Source organism: Strongylocentrotus purpuratus, unplaced genomic scaffold, assembly GCF_000002235.5.
Source record: "Strongylocentrotus purpuratus isolate Spur 01 unplaced genomic scaffold, Spur_5.0 spur5_contig_852, whole genome shotgun sequence".
In the NCBI taxonomy this organism is placed as follows: Eukaryota; Metazoa; Echinodermata; class Echinoidea; order Camarodonta; family Strongylocentrotidae; genus Strongylocentrotus; species Strongylocentrotus purpuratus.
Window position 1 is genome coordinate 611,128 of NW_022145560.1, and position 13,873 is coordinate 625,000.

The 13,873-nt window shown below is 37.9% G+C and overlaps 1 long non-coding RNA gene across 1 annotated transcript; it reads right to left on the reverse strand.

The window, feature by feature from the left end:
* Positions 1-328: 328 nt before the first annotated feature.
* LOC105438641 lies at positions 329-10,000 on the reverse strand. The gene is made up of 4 exons (XR_971030.2): positions 9,690-10,000; positions 2,575-2,677; positions 1,739-1,853; positions 329-541 (listed from the first exon to the last, which is right to left on the reverse strand). It is a non-coding gene; the product is annotated as an uncharacterized LOC105438641 (long non-coding RNA).
* Between the last annotated feature and the right edge of the window lie 3,873 nt (positions 10,001-13,873).

Below are 13,873 nucleotides of genomic sequence, written 5' to 3' on the forward strand. Positions count from 1 at the left end.
ATGACATAATGTTTAACAGTGTTTTAACCACTGACGAATCCATCTTGGTAAAAAATCATTATGCTTGAGCTATGTAAATTTATTCTTGTTTCACACGAAAAAAAAGCCATATAATATTATTATTATTATCTACATCAGGCTGACTATTAGCGAAAAAACACAATTTGACTTACCTATGTAAATATGGCTTTGTTTACGTGTGATATCCATATCAATAGTTGAAGTTCCCGGATGACTGAGCAATACGAAAACAATATTGATCAGTCATCCGGGTACTGCGCTAAAGATATCAGATACACTGATTTATTGTACCACCTGGAAGCCTTAAATAGATAATAATATTGAATACTGCTTTGTAAGAAATAAGAAATACAATAAAGTAGTTGTCTATAGATGGCGCTATATCTATTTCAGGATCCCGGCGAATATTTCACAGGGCTTTGTGTCTGTTGGGTTCCTGGGTTGGACTGAGTACGAACACGTCTTCTTATCCCAAACAGCCTCGCATTGGTCTTCATCGAAGATCATCGGTAGCCAGTAACTAATGAGAGAGAGAGAGAGAGAGAGAGAGAGAGAGAGAGAGAGAGAGAGAGAGAGGGGGGGGGGGAGGGGGAGGTGATGATTTTTTTTTTCTTGAATTATGTTTTGATTTTTATAAATAGAAATCTTTCTTTTTTTTAATGAAATGTTACTTATTATATTCCTTTTTACTGTAGGAACCCTCCAACATGCAACAAATCCTGAATTGTGCAACACCCTGGCTCGAACAGCTAATTCTCCCAACCAACTTTTTGATTTTCCCAACCGTTTTCCATGAAGATAAGAAATAAAACACGCTTTGAATAATCTTTCGATAATTCAATGCAATGATTTACATTCACTTAAAATATAATTGAATTATAATTATATAGATGGGAGAATTTAGGAATCGATCAGATCAGTTTTCCCAAATTTGTATCATTAATAATAATCTTTTTTTCACTCAAACTTTCAGATTATCTTTAATTGTACATCTATCATTGAAGTCACTACCTTAGCACCATTTTCTCTCATCTCAACAATGTTACCAAGTCCCTTTAAGGAAAATAAAAAGTGTTGCCGAAAACTTTCTAATATAGTCGTCCACCCTTCCCCATGATTCAGACGATATATTTGTATAATCTATTTTGTTTTTCGTCAGATAAACTATAGTTTATATTAGATAGATTAGACAGATACCGAGATGTGATTGGTCCAGAGCTCGTCAAGTGATATCAATTGATATATTCCTGTCCGATTATATTTTACCAGCTGGTGAAATGAATATATTTTAATCAATGCATGTCGCCCTCTTGAGGACTGTATGTCACCAATGAAACACATTACACCATTACCGAGGGTCATTTTTGTTTTCCCGATTTTTTTTTTCCCCCAATTTTTTAAATTTTTTTTTTAAAAGTTTTTTTTTTGTTTGCTCTTCTTTTTCCTTTTTTGATTGTCCCCGAAAAAAAAAAAAATGAAAAAAATTTCGGGCAAAAAAAAATATGAACCCCCTCTCCACCACCCCCCCCCCCCGAAAAAAAATAAATAAAATAAAGGCTATCTTATATAACAGTTATTGAATGGCAGGGGTATATAACATTCATTGGACTTGAAGGGAAATATAACCACTTGGGAAATATAACTCCCTTCAGCAGTCCAAATAATGTTATATTACACCCCCTGCCAGTCAATAACTGTACAATATTTTTTTACTTACTCTTGACAGCATTTGTACCCGTAGCCTTTCCCAAGGCACGTACAGTCGTAGCAATTTTTGGTTGACCATGTATCCCAGCGTTCATAGCGTGTGCCTTGGTACTTACACATCTTACCTAGCAGAGAGAAAATGACAAAAAGCAACACAGAAAAATCACCGAGATGGCGTTTGATTTTTCATTTTGTATCATTCTCTTGATTTCCTCAAAGTTTAACCTGCCATTTTATTTTTATTTAAAGCGTATCTGCCATAGTTTACAGGAGGGATTAGACTGCCCTGCAAGGTCACTGGACAGGTGGTTATCTCATCAACTCAGCTCTCAGTTAACATAAGAAAAAGAGGATCATGGGGGACCAATGGTCACCGATTAGGCATGGTTTGTTATATAGAGGGCGCAAGTAGTTACAAGTAGTGTAGTGGGCCTTTAAATCTAGTTAATTACTTCTTGGTTCTATTTTATTTTCCCGTTAATCCCACTTTACCTGCAGATAGTTTTTCTTCACGTTACGTTTTTCAATAGTATGAATTAATCGACAAGAAATGAAAGATCTGAATAATGAATATGCATGGTGCGCATCCCTTGGTACTTGGGGGGGGGGGGGGGGGGGATGTTCCGCCCGTTCACATGGCGAAAGGCCCACGTTGAGAGGGAGATACAGAAATAGACAGACATACAGAGAGAGAGAAAAAAAAGAGACAGAGACAGATAGAAACAGACAGAGAGAGAGAGAGAGAGAGAGAGAGAGAATGGGGGGGGGGGGCAGAACCTATGCAGTATGACGTCAGCCTAGTCTCACCGTGCAGACACTGTTACGCACACCGACTGATATACTCACTGTAGTATCTGCATCCATCTCCACGCCCAGCATCAGACGATGTAAAGAAACCGAGTAGTGTTACCATGACGACAAGCATCAATATATGTAACCTGTCCATGATCTAAAATAAATACAAATAATTAAAATCATTACACATTGTTATATTATATAGCAGAATTGATGATTAATACTGTTTCATCAAAAATATGTTTTCAAAAGTCATCACAACATACACATCAAACTTGTCCTAGTGTCCACCTCTATAATTATGAAGGCTACATGTCTATTAAAGTGGCGCTGTATTTTGTCTAGAAAGACCACTTGTTGTGTTTCCATGCACAGGGCGGTCGCTATATACAGGTTTGACTATATATAAACCATGAAACTATGATAAACAAGAGCTAAAGAGCTAATTAAAGTACAGCAATAATCATGCGGAAGAGAAAAAAATATTGTCAATATTGGTCGCTTTGACGATTGGAACACTAGATGGCGCTATTACAAAAATAAAGAATCCAACACAAACTCTTCTATTCTCAAAAAGCTGTGTATTCAGCTGTTTTCCCTATAGATTTCTTTTAAATCCATTGATGGGTAAGAATTATTACTGTATGTAAGTTACTCAATTCTAATTAAATTATTTTTCGGAAAAATACAACAACAAGTTATTTTGAGGATGGTGATCGATTGGACGACATTCTTTCTCTCCCATATCAAAATAAAGACATGTTAGAGGTTGATTGGTGAAGGGGGGGGGGGGGGGGTCTCACTGGCCACACTCGTATGAAACAACTAGAATACTAGATCGTCAAATGACAAATAGATCGATACATAATTTTAATGTGGGATAGAGACATGTGACATTTTTTTGGGGGAAAGAGGGAGACAGATAGAGAGAGAGGGGGGACGGAGAGAGAGAGAGAGAGGGAGATGGGGGAGGGGTGGTTGACAAGAACACTGATGAAAATTAAAACGAGCAAGGCGGCAAGGCGTCGACGGAATGAACATATTTCCAGCCTTGACAGTACACAGTATTTGCCTTTAAGAAAAGATGAGGGGGGGGGGGGGGGCTTTATACTCTCGTCTTGATGACGCTTCTGGTGTTTAGGATCATTATTGACGTGTTTACATTATATCAATCATCAAATCTAACCAAAATTAATAACGATGTAATTAGCATCATCTCACACCCAGAACATCACCCTTCTTTTCATGACAATATACTTTCAAAAACATAATTTCTATTTATGCTCATAGCAGAGAGATTAAGACAAATTTATTACCGCTAGAGAATATCATGAGTGAGAGACAACACCACGCCAATCTCCATGATTCTTTCTGCGGTTACTTAATCATAGAATACCCCGCCTCTGTGGCTAGCACTACAGGGTATGTCAACAAAAAGATCACCCCTTGATATAATTGCGATGTGTGTCTGCATGAAAGTATCTCTATATTAAGAATAGTATACCCTGGCAACTATATATCCGGATAGTTATCATTTATGAAAACTGCACTCTAGGATAACTATCATCGGAAAACAAAACCCTCTTCAAAATACCAATGGCTCCCAATTTTGTTAGGAGGAATTCAATACGCACAAATAATTTGTCATTGATTATATATAAGTTGTTTATACCGTGGAGACTGATGTATCAAACTAAGATTTGCCCAAAACAGATTTTTTTTTTTTTTTTTTAAAGGCCATGATAATAATTATTTCCTATATTAATTGCAAAATGAGTTTCAGTATTTCATACAACAATCTCAATTTTTCATTCTGAATATTCAATAATCACCATAGAACTTTGAATTAATCAGTAAATGATACAAGAAAAGTAAATACAACATGTTAGTTACTATTCAATCATTATGATGCCTTCATCCTCATTTCCCACAAATTGTTTTATCTTTTTTTTCTTTGTACGCCCTGTACACAGGCAACGTCTCAATGGACGCATTTATCACTTTAGCTATTAATATTTCAGCCCCTGCCTACGGTAATTTTTATTTCCATCATAAGGCTTTAAAGTAGAACGAAAATGATTGCATAAACATCACCTTCTTCATTTCAAGATCAGAGAAATAGATTCCCTTGATAGGAGGGTGATATTGAGTTGGTCTCTTTGAAATTAATTATTCAAAAATTGGCCGGGACTCAAATTTCGATTATTTCTTGGCCATATAATCATCCAGAGGTGGGGAATCCGAACCCTTCTTTCGGTTTCTATCTCTCTTTTCTTTCTTTATGATTATCTATACCCCCTCCTTTTTTTTTTCTCTCTCTCTCTCTCTCTCTCCCTCTCTCTCTCTCTTTTTATCTCTCTCTTTCTTTCTCTCTCTCCTTCTTTCTCTCTCTCTCTCTCCCCCTCTCTCTCTATCTCTCTCTCTTTCTTTCTCTCTCTCTCTCTTTCTCTCTCTCTCCTCATTTTATTCGGTTTCCCTCGTTCTCTAACTTATCCTGTCCGTTATCTTTGTCCCTTTAACTTTCAGTCAATTCTCCATTCTCTCTCTCTCTCTCTGTATCATTCTCTCCCTCTATATCTATATAGTTATCTCTTTATCTCTCTCTCTCTCTCTCTCACACACACACTCATTCACTCGCTCTTTAGAACACTGCATCGCTCTCCCCATCTCTTAATCTTTAATTCTCTCATTAATTTCTTTCTCTCATTCTTTTCATTTTGTTTAAATCTGCTCTTTTCTCGTTCCTTTACACCCGCCCCCTCCTTTTCTTTAATTATCTCTTTAATTTCTTTCTCTCATTCTTTTCATTTTTTTTTAAATCTGCTCTTTTCTTGTTCCTTTTACACCCGCCCCCTCATTTTCTTTAATTATCTCTTTAATTTCTTTCTCTCCTTCTTTTCATTTGTGTGTTAATCTGTTTTTTCTCTTTCCTTCAGATCCGCCCCCTTATTTTCTTTAATTCCCTTAGCTAACTCCTTCCATTAGATCCTCGGATTAATATAGAGATCTGTCAGATAGTGAGGTCGAAGAAATTTGACAAGTGAAATTATAGACCACCCCCTCCACCCCCCCCCCCCCTTCCCCCGGAACTCAAGATCTACCCTCTCAATAGGACTGTGAGTGTCAATTTATCATTACTTCATGCATGCGTAACCATTCACTCTTTTCGCTTGACTGAAATTACCGCCGATTTCCCCACCTGCTTTCATACGTGCGCGCAATCAATGGAGTATCTATACACGGGCACTCTCTTACTAATCGAGTCGTGAATAGGCAAAACAAAAAGGAAGGAAAAGCGAGAAAAGAGAGAAAATAGGACAATAACGACGAGAAAGAAGACGCAAAGACGCATGGGTTTCTCCCTACACACTAAGAAAAAATGGTGCAACTGTGCACCTTTAGGGGTTCAAACCAATGCAACAATAGCAGCACCTTTAGGGGTTAAATCCTGCACCCTTCAAAAGGGTGCCAGATTGAACCTTTTTGGGGAAATGTTAGTACCCTTTATGGTTCAATCCTGCACCTTTAGGGGTGCAAACCGATACAACAATAGCAGCACCTTTAGAGGTTAAATCCTGCACCCTTTAAGAGGGTGCCAGAATGCACCTTTTAGGAGACTTGTTAGTTCCCTTAATGGTTCAATCCTGCTTCTTTAGGGGTGCAAACCGATGCAATAGCAGCACATTAAGGGGTTCAATCCTGCACCCTTTAAAAGGTGCAATCCTGCACCCATCATCGAGGAATACTCGTGACATTTGCTCGTACATAAATACATATTAAACATGCATGATGTTTCTTGGTTAGTAATCATATAATCAATATATATATTGCTAAAACGTGAATGTAATTGTAACATGATCAGACTAAATAATCTATTGGTTAATGATTGCCGAAGGAAAATACAAATCACAAAATTGATGTGCATTGTCATAATTTGCTTAACAAATCATATGATAAATGTATTTTTGTGTGAACACGTGGAAAGTAATCATGAATATGCATGCAATATGCAAACTCTTATTTTGCACCCTTTTTTGCACCCTTTTTTCTTAGAGTGTACACACCGCCTAGCTTATCAGTGCCAATGGTACCTTTTTAAATTTGTATTTCCCCGAGTATGACAGGTTTGGTTTGATTTGATTTGATTTATTGATTACTATATCATATTTCAAAAATACATAATTTAAACATACATTATGTCCATCAGTGTGATATAATTAACGTTTCAAAGTACAATACATGATACTCATACTGTATAGAACATAAACAATATATAGGATAACATTAGTTTACTCACTTTTACAATTAACATGATATAGGAGGAATGAAGCGTGAAATGCTTACAGCCCTCGATTAAACGAAACTATTATTAATAAAACTAAACTAAACGAATCTAAACTAAACTCACAGCCTTTAGATAATAGATGAAACATAATGAAGATAGAGAAAGAGAGAAAAGATAGAGAGAAAGAGGGAAGACCTTACCCCTCCCCATCGTCCAATGGGTGGACTCACACTCTCGCTACACACACCATTGCTCAAAATCAAACTCGATATAGTAACACCATATGAAATCAAACAGATGGAATTTCAATTTAGCTTGGATTTCCTTTAATACTTATTTTTTTAACTTTATTCCGGTGTTGACGGTCAGTAATTAATAAATACCGAACTAAACCTCAACCTGAAAAATGGTTTTGACACATTTTGTTCACATAATCTACCGTAATTTAATTCTACGAATTACAAAAGGAAATTTATATGTTTTATAATTCGTCGCTGTTTTCACGAAGTGACGGTAGTGAAAAAAAATTGCATCCACTTTGCGTTACGATTTTCCTCACTACCGTCACTTCGTGAAAACAAGGACGAATTGTCTTATAGCCTTACCTTATCTTCAATATTGTAATATTATTATGCTTGGAAAAAGTAATAAATTGAACCTGAACTGAAGTGGATTATGAAGCAATAATGCCTTTTGAAACGGTGTCGACTGCAAATGTCCAAGAAATGTATTTTATTTAAGTAATTAGATAGTTCTGATAATAGAATTGTCATTATTTTTACTATTATTCTTATTATTTCTATTATTGTTGTTGTTGTTAAGATTAACATAATCATCAACGTCTACATTATAATACTCATTTCGCATGTTTACATTCTCATAACGAGGAGATAAAAGATCTTCACCATCTTTACCAAAATCTTCACCAATATGGAATTTTTAATAAAATCTATTACAACTAACAACATCAATAGCATTTTGAAATATCAAATTATACTCTGTGAGTGCTCTGTGTCTAATTTGTTATTGAATTGTTGCCAAATTAACGAAATTGGCGGGGTGTCCTATTTGTGCAGTGGAGTGTTTTGTGTTTTTTGTCCTATTGGGACGTAATTATGACGTCACGGATGAACGAACAGAGGTCTTTAATTACATCCCGCCCTTCAGAACCAATTAATACGTCAGAGTATATTACAAACAATGATGATGATTACAGAGATAGAGGTAATTAGTCATTTTGTTGCCATCAGTGTCTCTTTGTTTCTGCGAAAATGGATTCTTTTATTAAAAACAAAAAACGATACCAAAAACGTTACTCTAATTTCTCTAATCGCCTGTCTTTCTCTACTATACCCCCTCTACTATACCCATCTATACCCCCCTTTCTGTCTCTCCCTGTCTCTCTTCGTCTCTCTTTCTCTCTCTCTCTCTTTCTCTCTCTCTCTCTCTCTCTGTCTCTCCATCTCTATCTCTGGCTGTCTCTCTCTCTTTCTATCTTTCCCACTATCTCCAAGTACCATTCAACCCCTCTGTGCCCCACTCATTTCTCCTACCCCTCTCTTTATCTCTCTCCTCGCCTCCCTCCCTCTCTCCTCTTTTCTATTTCTTTCTTGAAATGAACTGAAATAGGCCTACCGTTTTTATTATAACTTGTCAGATCAAAGCAGACCCACAATTAATCATTTAGCGTTCTCTAAAAACAAAATCTGTCATTATGTGAGCCACATTTGATCAATATAGACGCTGTGATTTTCTGAGGTGAGAGAAACGAAGAAAAAAAATCATTCAAAACTTAATTTGGTTCTGGAAGAGGCCCATTGCAAATCCGATAAAATGAGATAATATTAATTGGTAGATCACGGCTTCATAAATTCATAAACGTCCACTATTATTATTGTTATAATTACACTATGTGGCCATGCATGATTACGTAATCGACCCAGCAATGTGTTATTATCATTGTGATAATATAAATGCAGCGTGAAATGAGAATGCCGCCGGTGATATTTGCTCGCTATCTCAAGGGAATGGCGTGTTATACACTGTAACCGCCGAATTCACCATTGCTTAATTAGCATTCCATTAAAAACAAAATAATCACACCAATTTCGTAGGTTCTTTTGAGACATAGTTTGTTCTTTATTTAAAAAAATAAAATGTAAACTTAAGCAAGAATATTATTTTCCTCGTTTTAGGGCATCGTGAGGTTATGATATTTTTGGGGTTTGCTTTTTTTCTCCAAATCCGGGATTCTGAGAAAATGAAAGTGAAAATCCGTTGAATATTAATTTCCTTTGTTTTGGCATAATGGGATTTTGAAGGGGGAATAAGGGTTAGCTTATGCGTTTCGAAACGTTACAATATTAAATATTAGGAATATTTATATACTCTACTATTCCATTACCAGAAACCATTCAAAAGCTATTTGTTAAAGTTAGGCAAGCTGAAAGTATCTTCTTTTGAAAGTGAAATTCCGTTAAATATGAATTTCCTGTGTTTTGGCATAACGGGATTTTGAAGGGGGAATAAGGGTTAGCTTTATATGCGTTACGAAACATTATAATAATAAATATTAGGAATATTCATATACTCTACATTTCCATTACCAAGAAACTGTTCAAAAGCTATTTGTCAAAGTTACACAAGCTGAATCTTCTTCTTTTTTTTTCTCTTTTTTTTAATATTTCCAGGCAAGATGATAACAATACATAGAAAACATCATAACGTTGACAAAATAATATAACATTAACATTATAATGATATTTAGAACCGGCCAATGCCTGGGGATCACCAAAACGAATTTAAAAATTCTGTCCAGAGGCTCCCCACATTGGCTGGTGCATACATAAAACAAACATAAAGAATTGAAAAGATGACTTACCACTTGAAAGGAAATGTGACGAACCCCCGTCTACCGCTGAAGTAAACTTAGCGAAGGACGGACGAATGATCGCGTCGTCTTCTCCGAAAAAACTGTTCCGCTCTACTCTAAAAACTGAATCCGAGGGAGGAAGACCTATCCTGTTAATTGAATTGAACCACTGCTCTTTCACACAACTCCAATCGACAAAAGAAAAAGGTCGAAGTCGTGCAATAGTCTTCAAAAGAATTACGGGTTTATTAGCCAAGTGTCTGAAATTAACCGATCTCCTTCAATTTCTACCGCGCTCTGTCTTCGAACTAGTTCTGGGGTTTGTTAGCTGCATGAGCGTCTAAAATAACCGATATCATCAAGCTATCGATAAGAGTGAGGGGTGGGCGGTTCTATGATTGTGAAGAATAATCAGACGACGCAGTTTAAAGGCCCACTGCACTACTTGTCGCTACTTGCGCCCTCACGTTATTAAACAATGCCTAATCGGTGACCATTGGTCCCCCATGATCCTCTTTTTTTAAAATGTTAACTGAGAGCTGAGTTGATGAGATAACCACCTGTCCAGTGACCTCGCGGGGCGATCTAATCTCTCTTGTAAACTAGTACTGATAAGCTTTAAGGCAAATCATTCAGTGGCGGGGGAAGCGGGGTGGGGATGGGGGGGGGGGGTCGGGGGGGGGGGGGGGTCGGTGTTCTTGTTTTGATATTCTCCATGTGCCTCGCTTAAACTCAGATGCGGATCTAGAAAACTATTTGGGGAGGGGGCTGGGTGGGGATTGGGGTACTTACATTCATTTTTCTACTTGTGCCTCGTTTATTTTCATTTATCATCAAGACAATTTGGTGAGTGGGGTGGAAGCAATTTTGTCTCGTGCGTAGGCGGGGGGGGGGGGGGGGGTGAGCACCTAAGTCTTCCTCTAGAACCACCACTGAGATTACCAGAAGAAACGAATTATAATCATGTGAATGATAGATAGTGGTGATCCAAGGCTTTGGACCGAAGTAATTAATATTTGGTGATACCTTCGTTTACGTACGAACTTCAATGGAGCATTCCCCCTCCCCCACCCACCCCGGGCAGATCTGTGATTTTGTTTTGTCTGATTTATTTCAGAGCATGTCATAGTTGATAGAAGGAGAAAGAGGAAGAGAGAAAGAGAGAGAGAGAGAGAGAGAGAGAGCGCGCGCGCGTAAAATGATAATTCCAATACATTTCTCATCAAATTCACATAACATCAGGACATTATCATATCAACACACTTTCTTTTTTCATCTCCTGATTTGCACTAAATTGCTTTTCTGACAAAATAATCAACGCAATCATCAATCTTTCTGCCGCGCTGGTGACTACTCACGCCCATTATACATGGTGCGTGGTCGGAATGCTGCTACCAACACGTTGTAATGGCGGCGAGATGGCCGTGACATTAAACTTCGGAAATGAAGCAAAATAGCCGAAAGAAACGATTTCATCCCATGCATCCTCTGCCCATTAAAGACAATCATTTGAGAGAGAGAGGGAGAGAAAGAGAGAGAGAGAGAGAGAGAGAGAGAGTGGCGTAGGAGAAATGAGGACACCCCTCACTCTCGCAACGCTAGACTCAAGCTGGGGTAATTATTTCCGATAGGCCTATCTATATAAAGCCAGCGTAAAATGCCCCCAGACTTCAAGCCTTTAAAAGCGCGTGAAGATCTACCATTAAGTGGCATGGGCTATGTACCCCTGGCAAAAAAGAAGAAGAAGATGGTAACCACAATTTTACCTTTTGAGTAAACAGAATAGTGATCGTCCCCCCCCCCCACCCCCGTTGAGCAAAAAAGAAAAAGAAACAAAATAGTCCTCATAACTCGGCCCCCCTTCCCCGCTTATCAACGCTAAATAGTTTCTTACGAATTCAGAACCCACCCTTGCCGCCGGTTAGATCGTCCCCTGAGCGGACTATCTTTGTTACTTTCCTATCAAACGGCACCAACAATGCTCATAAAGAATGAAATTACATTTGGATAAACTGTATTAAATTGACTGCTCTAATTAACAAAAAAATGTGCTTTCATCTCAAAACAATTGTTAAGCACCACAGGTGTTATAGCCAACTCAGTTTTGATGAATTTCGTCAATCTATATTGCTAATACCAGCACGTACTATAGCGAATAAATTGTCCCAGAGTCGTCACCATATAACGCCTGGGTGGAGAGTAGCAAGTGCATGTTAATATCTTGCTACATGATATTATAGTGCCGTGTCGGGATTCGAACCCTCGACCTTCGCATCTCTAGTCAAGTGTCTAAAACCACTCGGCCACGACACCCCTAAATGTGTATGTGGGGATGTGATCCCTGCCTCACCTAAAGATAAGATTTAGTTTGGGCGGGGATGTGATTTGTGATTATCCGTCTGATGATTTGAAAATCTACAACAAGTATTTTTTCCTTTGTGGGCGAATTTGAACATTCTCTGCTATACCTGTTCGGAATATTGGTCACACCCCTGGAGCCCCCCCCCCCCTTTAAAGGGAGTGTATCATGGGAAATACTGGTTAACCCCATCTACGTTTTCTTTTGGACAACTACACGTTAACGAATGGACTTCATTAACTGGGTCAGCGAGCTAGGGTTCGCGAAACAGACCGCGCTTCGGTTTCGCGTATGTTGCATGCACGTGAATGCTGCGGTCGCGTCGTCCTTAGTCGATTAGCCCCGAGTTGGCCCACGGGTAAGACATAATTATACAGTCTCGTTATGAAACACTCCCTTTAAGATTTGTCTATCGACAGCCCCAAATGACGCACTTCTTACGACAGCTCTGTCTCACACCTTCGCCTGCTATTAATAGGGAAAATGTGTCTCTGCACATGCAGTTATTTTCACGGTCACCGATAAATAACAAAACATAATACAAAATACACTTTTCCTGATTCTCAAGTCGACCATCTTGATAGAAATATCAGGAGTCTATGGGGTCAATCCGGTGACCGAAGTAACACGTATCATCAAGTAGGGATATTTTGAGAATCCGAATTAAAAAGTATGGGGAAGTCGATGATGCAAAACATAAAGAGAAAAATGACAAAATTAGACGTGTGAGATATCGAGAAGGGTGAGATTCAAGTGATTGCCATGTCTGTCTACCCAGTTAATATTAATATCCTTTCATTCCTTTCACCTCTCTTTCTCTCTTTCTCCTCTCTCTCTCTCTCTCTCTCTCTTTCTCTCTCTCTCTCTATGTTCCTTTCTCATACATACACATACTCACACCCACTCACAAAAACACTCACTCTCTTTTTCTCTCTGTTAAAGATGTTTGTGTTTCTCAAGTTTCTTAATTTCGAAAATGAAAAGTTTCATAAAAGGTAAGGTGAAAATGAAATAGAACCCTATTTCCTTTCCAGAATGACATGATAAAATTATACTTTCCGAGTCGCGAAGCTTTGGGGTACCGAGTGTTTTCCCCCCCCCCCCTCCCCCTCCATACCTCTTTTTTACGATGAGTTAAAAGTTTTAATTGTCTTACGCGAGAGTATCGTTGAATAAGGCCTTTAAACAAATGTTGTATTGCCCATTATTTGTGCCAAAACATGGGTCGGTCGGTCGGAAATCTTTTTTTTTTTTTTCCCAACTTTTTTGTTGTTGTGAACTCCCTCTTTGGGCTAATATTTCTCAGTTTTGAATGCTTTAATACATTTTTTTTTCTTCTAACTGATATTTTGTATTTTTGGGGTTAAAGCAAACCGTGGATTTAAAGATTTTTTGGTCGGTTGCAAAGGGCAATATACCACTTAAAGGTAAAGACCAGTTATGGTCATGCGATTGCATTGTGAAAGAAACGTTGTGGAATCGATTAGAAAAGGTTGATCATCTAGCATCTAGCACTTGCAAGGTTCTGGAATCATCAAAATGATAAGAAATTTGGCCCATTCTTCGTAAAGTTACAAGCACTATACACAGAAAGATGTATATGGGACTACCCTATATCTCTCACAGACCATGAGAGAAACAAATTTACCAAATATATGAATTAGTAGGCGGTTTCCCGGCAAATTTGTTATCATCATGTATTAGTCAAAACATATTCTTTCACATGATTGGTAATGAGAGCTTCCATTTCATTTTTTGAAATTGGGGCGTTTCCAATACTGGCCTTTACCTTTAAAAAAAACAAAAACAACCTAACATCTTTTTAAAATGAATG